The sequence below is a fragment of the Gossypium hirsutum genome, chromosome A11, assembly GCF_007990345.1.
Source record: "Gossypium hirsutum isolate 1008001.06 chromosome A11, Gossypium_hirsutum_v2.1, whole genome shotgun sequence".
Taxonomy (NCBI): Eukaryota; Viridiplantae; Streptophyta; class Magnoliopsida; order Malvales; family Malvaceae; genus Gossypium; species Gossypium hirsutum.
Window position 1 is genome coordinate 27,423,816 of NC_053434.1, and position 9,848 is coordinate 27,433,663.

The 9,848-nt window shown below is 32.6% G+C and overlaps 1 non-coding gene and 1 pseudogene across 1 annotated transcript; one reads left to right on the forward strand and one right to left on the reverse strand.

The window, feature by feature from the left end:
- Positions 1-1,571: 1,571 nt before the first annotated feature.
- On the reverse strand, positions 1,572-1,678 carry LOC121210165 (small nucleolar RNA R71). Its single transcript, XR_005905293.1, has one exon. It is a non-coding gene; the product is annotated as a small nucleolar RNA R71 (small nucleolar RNA).
- Positions 1,679-4,692: 3,014 nt separating this feature from the next.
- Positions 4,693-7,450, forward strand: LOC121209992 (uncharacterized; annotated as a pseudogene).
- Positions 7,451-9,848: the final 2,398 nt, after the last annotated feature.

Consider the following 9,848-nt stretch of genomic DNA (forward strand, 5'->3'; position numbering starts at 1 on the left):
TATTGTCATTTTCCTCTTCACAAATCTCTATAAATAGCCTTTAATTTCAGCATAGGAGGCATATTGAAGTTGAGTTCAAGATCATTTTCTTATTAAGTTTTTGTTTGTTTCATTATTCATGTAAAATTTCAAGTTTCTTATTTCTAAAATGTCTTTTTCATTTAAGTTTGAGTTGTTCACTTTTGCTATATTATTTTAAGTTTTCAATGCTGAGGTGAAAGGACGAAACTCTTGGGAAATATTAAGGTAAATCCCATACTCATCACTTGAGCTAAAATTAATTATCAATCACTTGTTATAATTATACTTGTAAAGTAAAATATTTTATTTGTTATAGACAATATATAGCACAATGAATGCTTGGATAAATTAACCTTAATTTTTTGTAGACATAAAAATTGACATAATAAATATTTGAAATCTTTTTATAGGTCTTGAAGTTATCAAGTGGTTATAATAGCATATGGTTGGACTGAACTTAAATAGTTGAACTGTCATATTGCACCATCCTTTGCTTATGGATTCATTTGTTAAACTCTTGGACTTATTGTACAATCATTTTGGACACTCCATTGATGGACATACCTTTGCTCATGGATTCATATGCTTAATTAGTGGACGTACATTGCTAGATCATCCAATTGAGACTTCCCATTAAATATTAAAATTGAATCTTAATATGACACCAATAGTTGATCCTCTAACCTCAGCATATTTTTTTCCCAAGTATTTGCTTTTTATTAGTTTTAGTTAATTTCTTACGTTGAATTTTTAGTTCTAGTGTTTCTAGCTACTACTTTCATTACCAATGCTTATTCTAAAGTTAAATGTTAAATTTATGTTCTAGCTTAATACTTGTAATCTTTTAAGTTCTAATCAACTTCTTTGTGGATCGACCTCGGACTCCCAAGATTTTATTACTTGAATATAACCTACACTTGGGTTGTAGACCTAGAAAGTTACTGTCAAGTTTTTGGTGCCGTTACCTAGGAAAGTAAGATATAGATTACAAGTTTATAAGTATCCTTTTTTCTGTACATATATTTGGTTGGTTCTACCACCTAATTTGTTTATGCATATTTGGTATCGTGATTTTAGTTCTCTTCGTTTAGTTAGAAAAAATTGTGAAACTTTTTTGGGTAATTTGATTGAGATATATCTACATTCACCAACCATGGTGAAATTGAAAGAGCTCCTGATGAAAATGATATTCGAAAAGTGCACACAATGCATGATTACTTCCAACCTCTTCGAAACTCAACACCGTCTTGCTTTATTTTACCTTTGAATGCAAATAACTTTCGGTTCAAATATGGTATGATAACTTTACTTCCTAATTTTCTTGGCTTAGAGTCTAAAGTCCTTACTTACATCTTAAAGATTTTGATGAAGTATGTGTCACCTTTAGTGATCCACCTTATGCTAATAAAATTGATAAATTCAAATTATTTCCTTTATCTTTAAAAGGTAAGGTGAAAATTTGGTTTAAAAATTTAAAACCAAGATCAATTTGTACTAAATATATTCAAACTGAATTTTTAAAGAAATTTTTTCCAACACAAAAGACCAATGCTTTCAAAAAATATATTCAAAATTTCTTGTAAAATTCAAATGAACCATTTTTTCAATGTTGGGAATGTTTCAAAGATTTATTAAGTTCTTGTCCACATCATGATTTTAAAAATTGTCTGACTTATTTTTTATTATGAAGGTTTAACTCTCGAAACTAAATAATTTGTTGAGAAAATGTGTAACGAAGAGTTCCTTCATAAAGAACTTGAAGAGGCTTTTGACTACCTAGATTATTTGGTAGAAAATTCATAATCTTGGCACATAGTTAACCCATCTAAAGGTTCCATTAGGTTGAATCTTGCTAATGATAAAAGAAAATATCACCTTAGACAAAAAGATGATCTAAGTGCTAGGACGACCAGTTTAACTAGAATGGTTGAAGCCATGGTGTAACAATCCGTTTTCAATTGTGTCAGAAACAGTGATTTTGGGACTACAATTCTAACGAGTAAATTATTATTTTATTATTTATTTAATGCATACGAGATTATATTAAGATTGTGTAAAAGTTTCGTTAAGAAATTTTGGATTTTAAATAGTTATTTAAGTAAAAAGGACTAAATCGTAAAAAGTGTAAAAGTTAAATTCTATTAGTTAAAAGGGCTAAATGGCTATGGAAAGGAAAGCTAATGGACTAAGATAATAATTATACCATTTTAAGAGTTAGTGGGTAGTTATGGACAAAGTTTTATTGAAAATTTCGATTAGTAATAAGGGTAAAATGGTAAAATAATAAATAAGCATAAAATCAAATAAGCTAAAAATCATCATCTTTTTCACTTTGTTTTCTTCAAAACTGATTCTTCATGGAAGCTTAGCTAGAGCTTTATTCAAGCTTTATTTCTCCCTTGCATGGTATGTATTCAAGCCCCGTTTTTAATGATTTTTATGTTTTTGAGTTCGTTTTAGCTTAATCTAGCTAGCCCGGGGGTTAATTTGTAAAACTATTAAAGATTGAGAGACTTGATATGGATTTTTTTGAATGGTTTTTGAAGTTATTTGATGGATTAGTAATCTTGGTTGTTAAATAAACATGTTTTGTTAAATGATTTTGATGAATTTTGAAATAATAGATTAAATTGTTAAAAGTATAAAACCATGGGTTTGGTTGTGAAATGCTGGTAATAATGGGCTGTTTCAAGGTCCCTTGTAACATTGGTTAAATTGGATTTTGGTTAAAATGGTTAAATTTCAAGTTATGAGCTTAAGGACTAAATTGCGAAAAGTTAATATGTTAGGGGTAATTTTGTAATTATGCATAAATATGAATTGTGGATTAAATTGAATTCTAGAAGTATTTAATTGAATGATACTATTTTTTTAGATCACAAGCGTGTTGATGATCATGGAAAAGAAAAGATTGCGAAGTAGTTCCTATGTTTTCCTGATTACTGCAAACCAGTCCGGTAAGTTCGTTTATGTATATGCATGGTTATATTCATTTCCTTGTTAATAATTTAATATTTTAATTCTATTTTTATTGTTACTTGAATGTTGAATCATACTGTATATTCAAATGAGGTGTTATTCAGTTTAGTGCCTAGCAGGCTCAATGCCGGTGTTAATAATTTAATTTGATTTTTGTAGGACTTTTGGAATCGTAGCATCGATTGGATCAACTTGGAAGCTCACACACTATCATCTTTATCTCGGTAGTCATTTTGTGTTTGTTTTGAAGTTGGTTAAGAGTGACATGTAATAAGAAGAGTCTTGTGGTACTATGATATTTTGTGGTGGAACCAGATGTTATAAATGGTCATTTTGGTGTTTGTATGAAAGGCTTGATATTTTGTGTTTCTGCATGTAAATATGATAAGTGGTGCATATTTATATAATATTTGAAGTAATTGAGATTTTGATTGTGTTGGTGTTTAGGTTGTTTGATCATTTACATGTAGTACCAATTAGGGTATATTGGTTAGTTGTTGGAATAGGTTGTAAATGTATGATTTTACAATAATGTTTGATACAATGGTGGTGCTTGTGAATGGCATATTGGTTAGATGAATTAGGATGTTGAAATGGCATGTTTAGGTGTGTTTAAGTGATGTTTAGACCCCTTGAATTTATGCCTAAATGGTTTGAATGGTTAGGTATGAAATGATCTTGAAATGACTTGATTTTAAGTAAGATTTTGGGTTCACACGGCTTGGGACACAAGCTATTACACGGCTGTGTGTCATTTGAAATTTCTTAGAGTTCCAAGTATGTGAGTTACACGGACTAGCACATGGCCGTGTGTGGAAACTCAGAGAGTTACACGGTCTGGCACACGGCCTACGACACGACCGTGTGACCCTACTCAGTGAGATACACGGGTAAGGACACGGGTCGGGACACGATCGTGTGTCCTTTAGTTGAAAGTGGCTTGGGATATGTCACATGGCCTGGCCACACGATTGTGTGACCCCTGTTTTCACATTTTTTTCATTTTTTTAAAAACTTCTATTTTGTTTCAATTTAGTCTCGAAATGCTTCTAAACTATTTTTAGGATCTCGAGGGTTCGGATTAGGGACAAAAATGCATATAAATGAATGGTTTATAATTAAATTGATTAATTTATGTTATAATGTTAAATGATTTCTGTTTTACCGATAATGCTTCGAAACCCTAATCTGACGACGGAGATAGGTTAGGGTTGTTACACATAGAGCTTAGGAAAGTATAAGAAATTAAACCAGGAAAAACTGAAGAAATTTGTAGTATTTGTGAAATCATGGGACATTCTATTGTGGAATGCCCAAACATTTCACTTTTCAAAAAAATGTTGCATGATGAAGCAAATGTTGTGGAAACATTCGGAAAACCCTTTCATTTTCCATACTCAGCACTTACAACCTTCAATGGAGAAACCACCCTAACTTTACCTGGCAAGATAATAATCGTGCTCGTTTCCCCCAGCGTCCAAAACCTCCCAACACTCTTACCCAACCATCTTCGCATGTTAAAAGTTTAAAGGAGACATTGCAAGAATTCATGTAGACACAAACAAATGTCAACAATCAGACTTCACAAGATATCAATAAAATCAAGAGCACGCTTTCTATGTTTACAGCCCTATTGCGTATTCAAGAAAAAGGTAAGTTTCTTGCTCAACCTCAACCTAATCCTTCTACTCAATGTCATGTTTCTTATCCCAAAGAAATCTAAAAGGAAGATGTGAATTCTATCACAACTCTTCAAAGTGGGAAGGCCATTGGCAAGAGCATTCATTCCAAATCCCAAGAGCCCTCTCTTGCTCTGCAAAGTAGTGGTAAGGATGATGGTAAGCCTAAAAGTTCTGACAATCTAGACAAGGAAAAATGTGGGATTTCTGCTCCTTTCCCTTAAAGATTGCAACCAATAAGAAATTTGAATCAAAATGCTAAAATTTTAGAAATTTTCAAACAAGTCAAGATTAATATTCCTTTATAGGATGTGATTAAACAAGTTCTATCATATGCTAAGTTGTTGAAAGATATGCGCATAGTTAAAAGGAAACATAATGTGCAAAAGAAAGCCTTTTTAATTCAACATGTGAGTTCAATCATTCAACATATCACTCCAACTAAATATAAAGATACTGATTGCCCTACAATTTCATGCATCGTTGGGAACACTATAATAGAGTGTGCTTTGCTTGACCTTGGTGCTAGTGTTAATTTTTTACCTTTCTCTATTAATCAACAGCTAGGTTTAGGTGAACTTAAGCCAACATCTATCACACTTCAGGTAGTTGATTGATCTGTCAAAATTCCTCGAAGGATAGTAGAAGATGTGTTGGTTCAAATTGACAAATTTTATTTTCCAGTTGATTTTATTGTTTTGGACGCACATCCTATCTCAGATTCTACTGTACAAATCCCTGTTATTTTATTCATTGCAACTTCTAATGATTTGATTAATTGGAGGAACGGTGTTCTAAACTTATCTTTTGGAAACATGACATTAGAATTAAATGTGCTTAACATTTGTAAGCAACCTGTTGAAGATTCTGATGTACATGAAGTGCTCTTCATTGAACAACTTGTCCATGAATAGTTCATCAATTCCAAATTATTCAATCCTTTGGAAAATTATTTAACTGAATTTAAAATTGATGGCGAAACAAAAAATTCATTTATTGATTTTATGTTAAATTCTTTTCAGGGACAAAATAAGAACTTTTATTGGAAACAAAAGTTTGAAAAACTTCCAACAACTATAGATGTTTTAACACCATCAGTTGATCAACCACCTAAGCTTGATTTAAAACAACTACCATGTGATCTGAAATATTCATTTTGGAGTAAGAATGAAACTTTTTCAGTCATAATTTCCTCAAAACTTGATGCTCACCAAGAAGAGAAGCAATTGATAAAGACGACAACCAAGGAGGAATCCACCTAGATTTCACTTGTTATCTGACTCTGAACAGGATGATTTATTCACTTGACTTGATCCGTGAGACTCCTTAACCTATGTTATTATCCCTTTGGAGACTAATAATGTCTATCCCTCAGTTGAATTAATCAAAATTTCTTTCTTAATTAAAACCCCTAGGGAAGCAGTAAATCACTCTATGGACTCCCATATTAGGTTTCACCCTAATCCGGCAAAATCTCTAACCCTATTTCTAGGCGTTCGATCAACTCCGCTTAATTATGCCAAATCTACTCTTAGGCAGAGTCTATTCCTCCTCTGTATAAGCACATCAAATCATGAATTAATACCCGAAATATTAACTCAAGCATTAAGAACACATAATTAAGAACAAATCAAGTATTTATCATACAGTTCAGATAATAATAACAAGATCCATCATAGGTTTTATCCCCCTTAGGTATCTAAGGGGTTTAGTTCATAATAAAATAAGAGTACATCTCAAGAGTATGAAAATAACAAAACATAAAGAAAACTCTAAAACCCCTAAAGGAATTCTGATAGAGATCTTCATTCTTGGAGTAGCTCCGGCTTTTGAGATAGATCGTCTGGCTTTTTTCAAGTAATTCCAGGCGTGCGGTTCTGTATTCCAGAAAAGTTCTGGAAAGAGCGGCCCCCTTCTAGGTCACACTTAGGGTGTTTATATAGGCTTTGGATTGGCTTTCTTCCCCCTAAGTACCCATTTCCGTGTAAAATACAACTCTTTGGAAAAGGGAAACGCCCGTGTGCCATGGCTGTATGACGTGATTACCACGTCGTGTTCGATCTGTTGAATTGCACACGGCCGTGTAGGCTCAATGGCCAGGCCGTGTGAATCGTGAAAACCTTGATCGACACCCCCGAAGGACACGGGCGTGTGAGATGCCCGTGTGGTAAGGCTTAGGCCGTGTAATCTTCTCGATTTGGTCTGTTTTGTCCCTTTTTAGCTCCTTTTTGGATCCTTTCGACTCTTGGTGCTCTCCTGAGTACAAAACATGAAATAACCGGATTAAGAGCACCAAAATCCACAAGTCTAGTAATAAACATCCATAAATATGCTAAGTATTTGGGGTATAGATATGTATAATTTGGCGTTTATCACTACTAATAGAAGTTCGGGTTGTACCGGTAGAACCCAAAGTTGTATCAATAGAACTCCCAGTTCTACCTGTAGAATTCTGTTTCTTTTTCAAGTTCTTTTCATCTTGAGTTCTATCGATACTTGTCCGCCTAAGTATCGGTAAAAGTCCTTTAGACTTCAAAACCTCGTTAAAAGATAAGCTAATTAAAGGTTTTTTAACAATTTATTTTGTCCAACACTTTGAAAATAAGTTTAAGGACTTATAAAAAAAATTTGCAAATTTAAGTAGGGGATTTTTAATATTCTTTTTGTTATATCAAAATACTTGAAAAACTAGAGATAACACTAAGATTCTGTATGTGTTGCGCATTATTCACAGCTCCTGTGAGCAGCATCGTGTAATGGTTAATGTCTGATTTATAGCTTGTGTGAGTAGCATCGTGTAATGGTTAATGTCTAATTCATAGCTGGTGTGAGCATTATTATCCCCTAGATCCGAGGTATATTCATTATAGTTCTCTAGGTGATGAAAATAAAAGCGATATGAAATGAAATTGTTAAAATAATGTGATTACTAAATCTAAAATGGATACATGAGAATGGAATTATTTAAATGTTATACTTTCTGAACGTTTTTATATAGATTAAATGGTATCGTTGGAAATGTTATTTGATTCATGTGTGAGAATCTCACCTTTGTTATTAAATTGTGATAACAGGAACTATATAGTAGCTAATCCATTTAATTAAATACGAACTGATGTGAGTTATATTGTTTTAAGTTGTGATTGATAAATAAGCAAAAATGAATTGAGTTACAATTGGTCAAATATGTTTTGGATTATATTAAAGATCAATGGTTATATTTTAAAACTGTGTAATCTAAGGTATTAAACTCTGAAAGAGTTAAGTGATGTACTTGTGAATGTAACAAGATGCCAAATGATATATGTACTTGTTACATTAGGTTTTCATTATTTAATTGTAAACTTATCGAGGTAGGTTAAATGAATTTCATACGAGCTTACTAAGCATTTGTAATGTTTATCTTGTCTATTTTTCTATCTTTGAATAGGTTATTTTGCAGAACGCGTCGGTCAGATCAACTTAGAGCTCACACTATCCAGTCTTTGATTCAGTAATCTTTATTTATTCCAAATTCGGTTGTGTGGCATGTAAATAGGGTTGTATTTGTGTTTAAGTTATTTTGGATGTTCACGATCTTGGTTTAATGATGTTGATGATGTTGGATGATTTGGTATTATTATGAGAAATGAAGTGGCAAGTGAATAGCCTACTTGAAATGTGATTTACTCAAGCTAATGGATATGCACATGTAAATAAGTGTTACGGTTTCATATGTATATATGCAAATTGTGTTTTGAAATGGTACATGTTTGTTCAAATGGTATTTTGGTTAAGTTGGTAGGCTTGTGAATATGAATGTCTATTTATATTTGTAATGTTTTGATCTTATTCTATAGGTTACATTTTAATGAGTTAAAGAATGGATAGGTAAGGCATGAATGTGTAATGGATGTTGCATGTTTGAACTTGTATGCAATACTTAGGATGAAGTAGATTTTGAATTGGTAAGATATGTTTATTTGGTCTTTAAGGTAAGGTTAATGGAAGTACTTGAAAATGCTTCGTTGGTACATGAAATGATTATTATATGGAAATGTTTAGGTAATAGAATTTATGGATGAAAGGTATTGAATGTTAGCTTGCAAAAGTTTGAATTGAGGTGTCAATTGTGACATATTGGTTAGAGACTTAAGATGTATGAAATAAGTGTTGTTTTAAGTATGTTTTGATGATTATTTTGACATGTTAGAATGTTGGTATGATGTAGCTTGTAACCTAAGTGAACTAGGTTTGAATGATTTGTTGAAAAAAGGGTCTTTTAGGTGCTTGCGGGTTGGGACACAGCCTAACACACGGCCATGTGCCATACACGGGTATATGGTATGGTCGTATGCTCCATGTGATTTAGGTTTCAATTGGCACACACGACCACAGTTTGTTACACGGTCTGGAGACACGACCGTGTGACTCCACCTACATGGTTTCTGCCCTTGCACACAGTTGAACAGCACAGCCATGTTCCATAGCTTCGCACGGCCTCAGCCTGTCACACGGTATGGCCACACGGCCTAGTTTGTATATTTGCCTTCTTTTTTTGAAATGTTTCAAATGAGTCCTTGCTTCATTTTAAACTGTTTTAAAGCTTTCGTGTGTTTGTTTTAACCTCGATAATATACAAATATTATGTTTTTTTATTATAAGTTTGATGATCACTGATCGTTTTGAGAAAATTTACATTGATATAGCATGATTTTGTTCTATTATGTGTGGTGGCATCTCGTAAACCTAATTTGGCGATAGAGATGGGTGAGGGGTGTTACAAATTTTGTGTTCAAATAAGCTTATGTCTTTTTTTTTTTACTTAAGAGCAAAATGCTCAATGTTAGGTTTAATGTTAGTAGGTTATAAATACAACTTTATAAGCCTTTCATTTTAGATTTTGTTGACCGATAGTTTCCTTTAGTTTTCTATAGTTTTAGGGTTAGGTTTTCTTTTTTCCTTTTAGAGTAGATTTTATTCTTGTAGTTTTCTTTATTCTTTCTTGTAAAAAACTTTGTAAATGAAGATAGATGAGGCTTTTGGGTGCCATTGGGTCCACATAAATGAGCATTTCCTATCCTTATCTCTAGATTGTGCTTATTAATTATTCAATGAAATGTATGTGTGGATGTTAAGTTTTATCATGTGCTAATTATTAGATTCTTGGCTGATTGGTTGTTTCTTAGC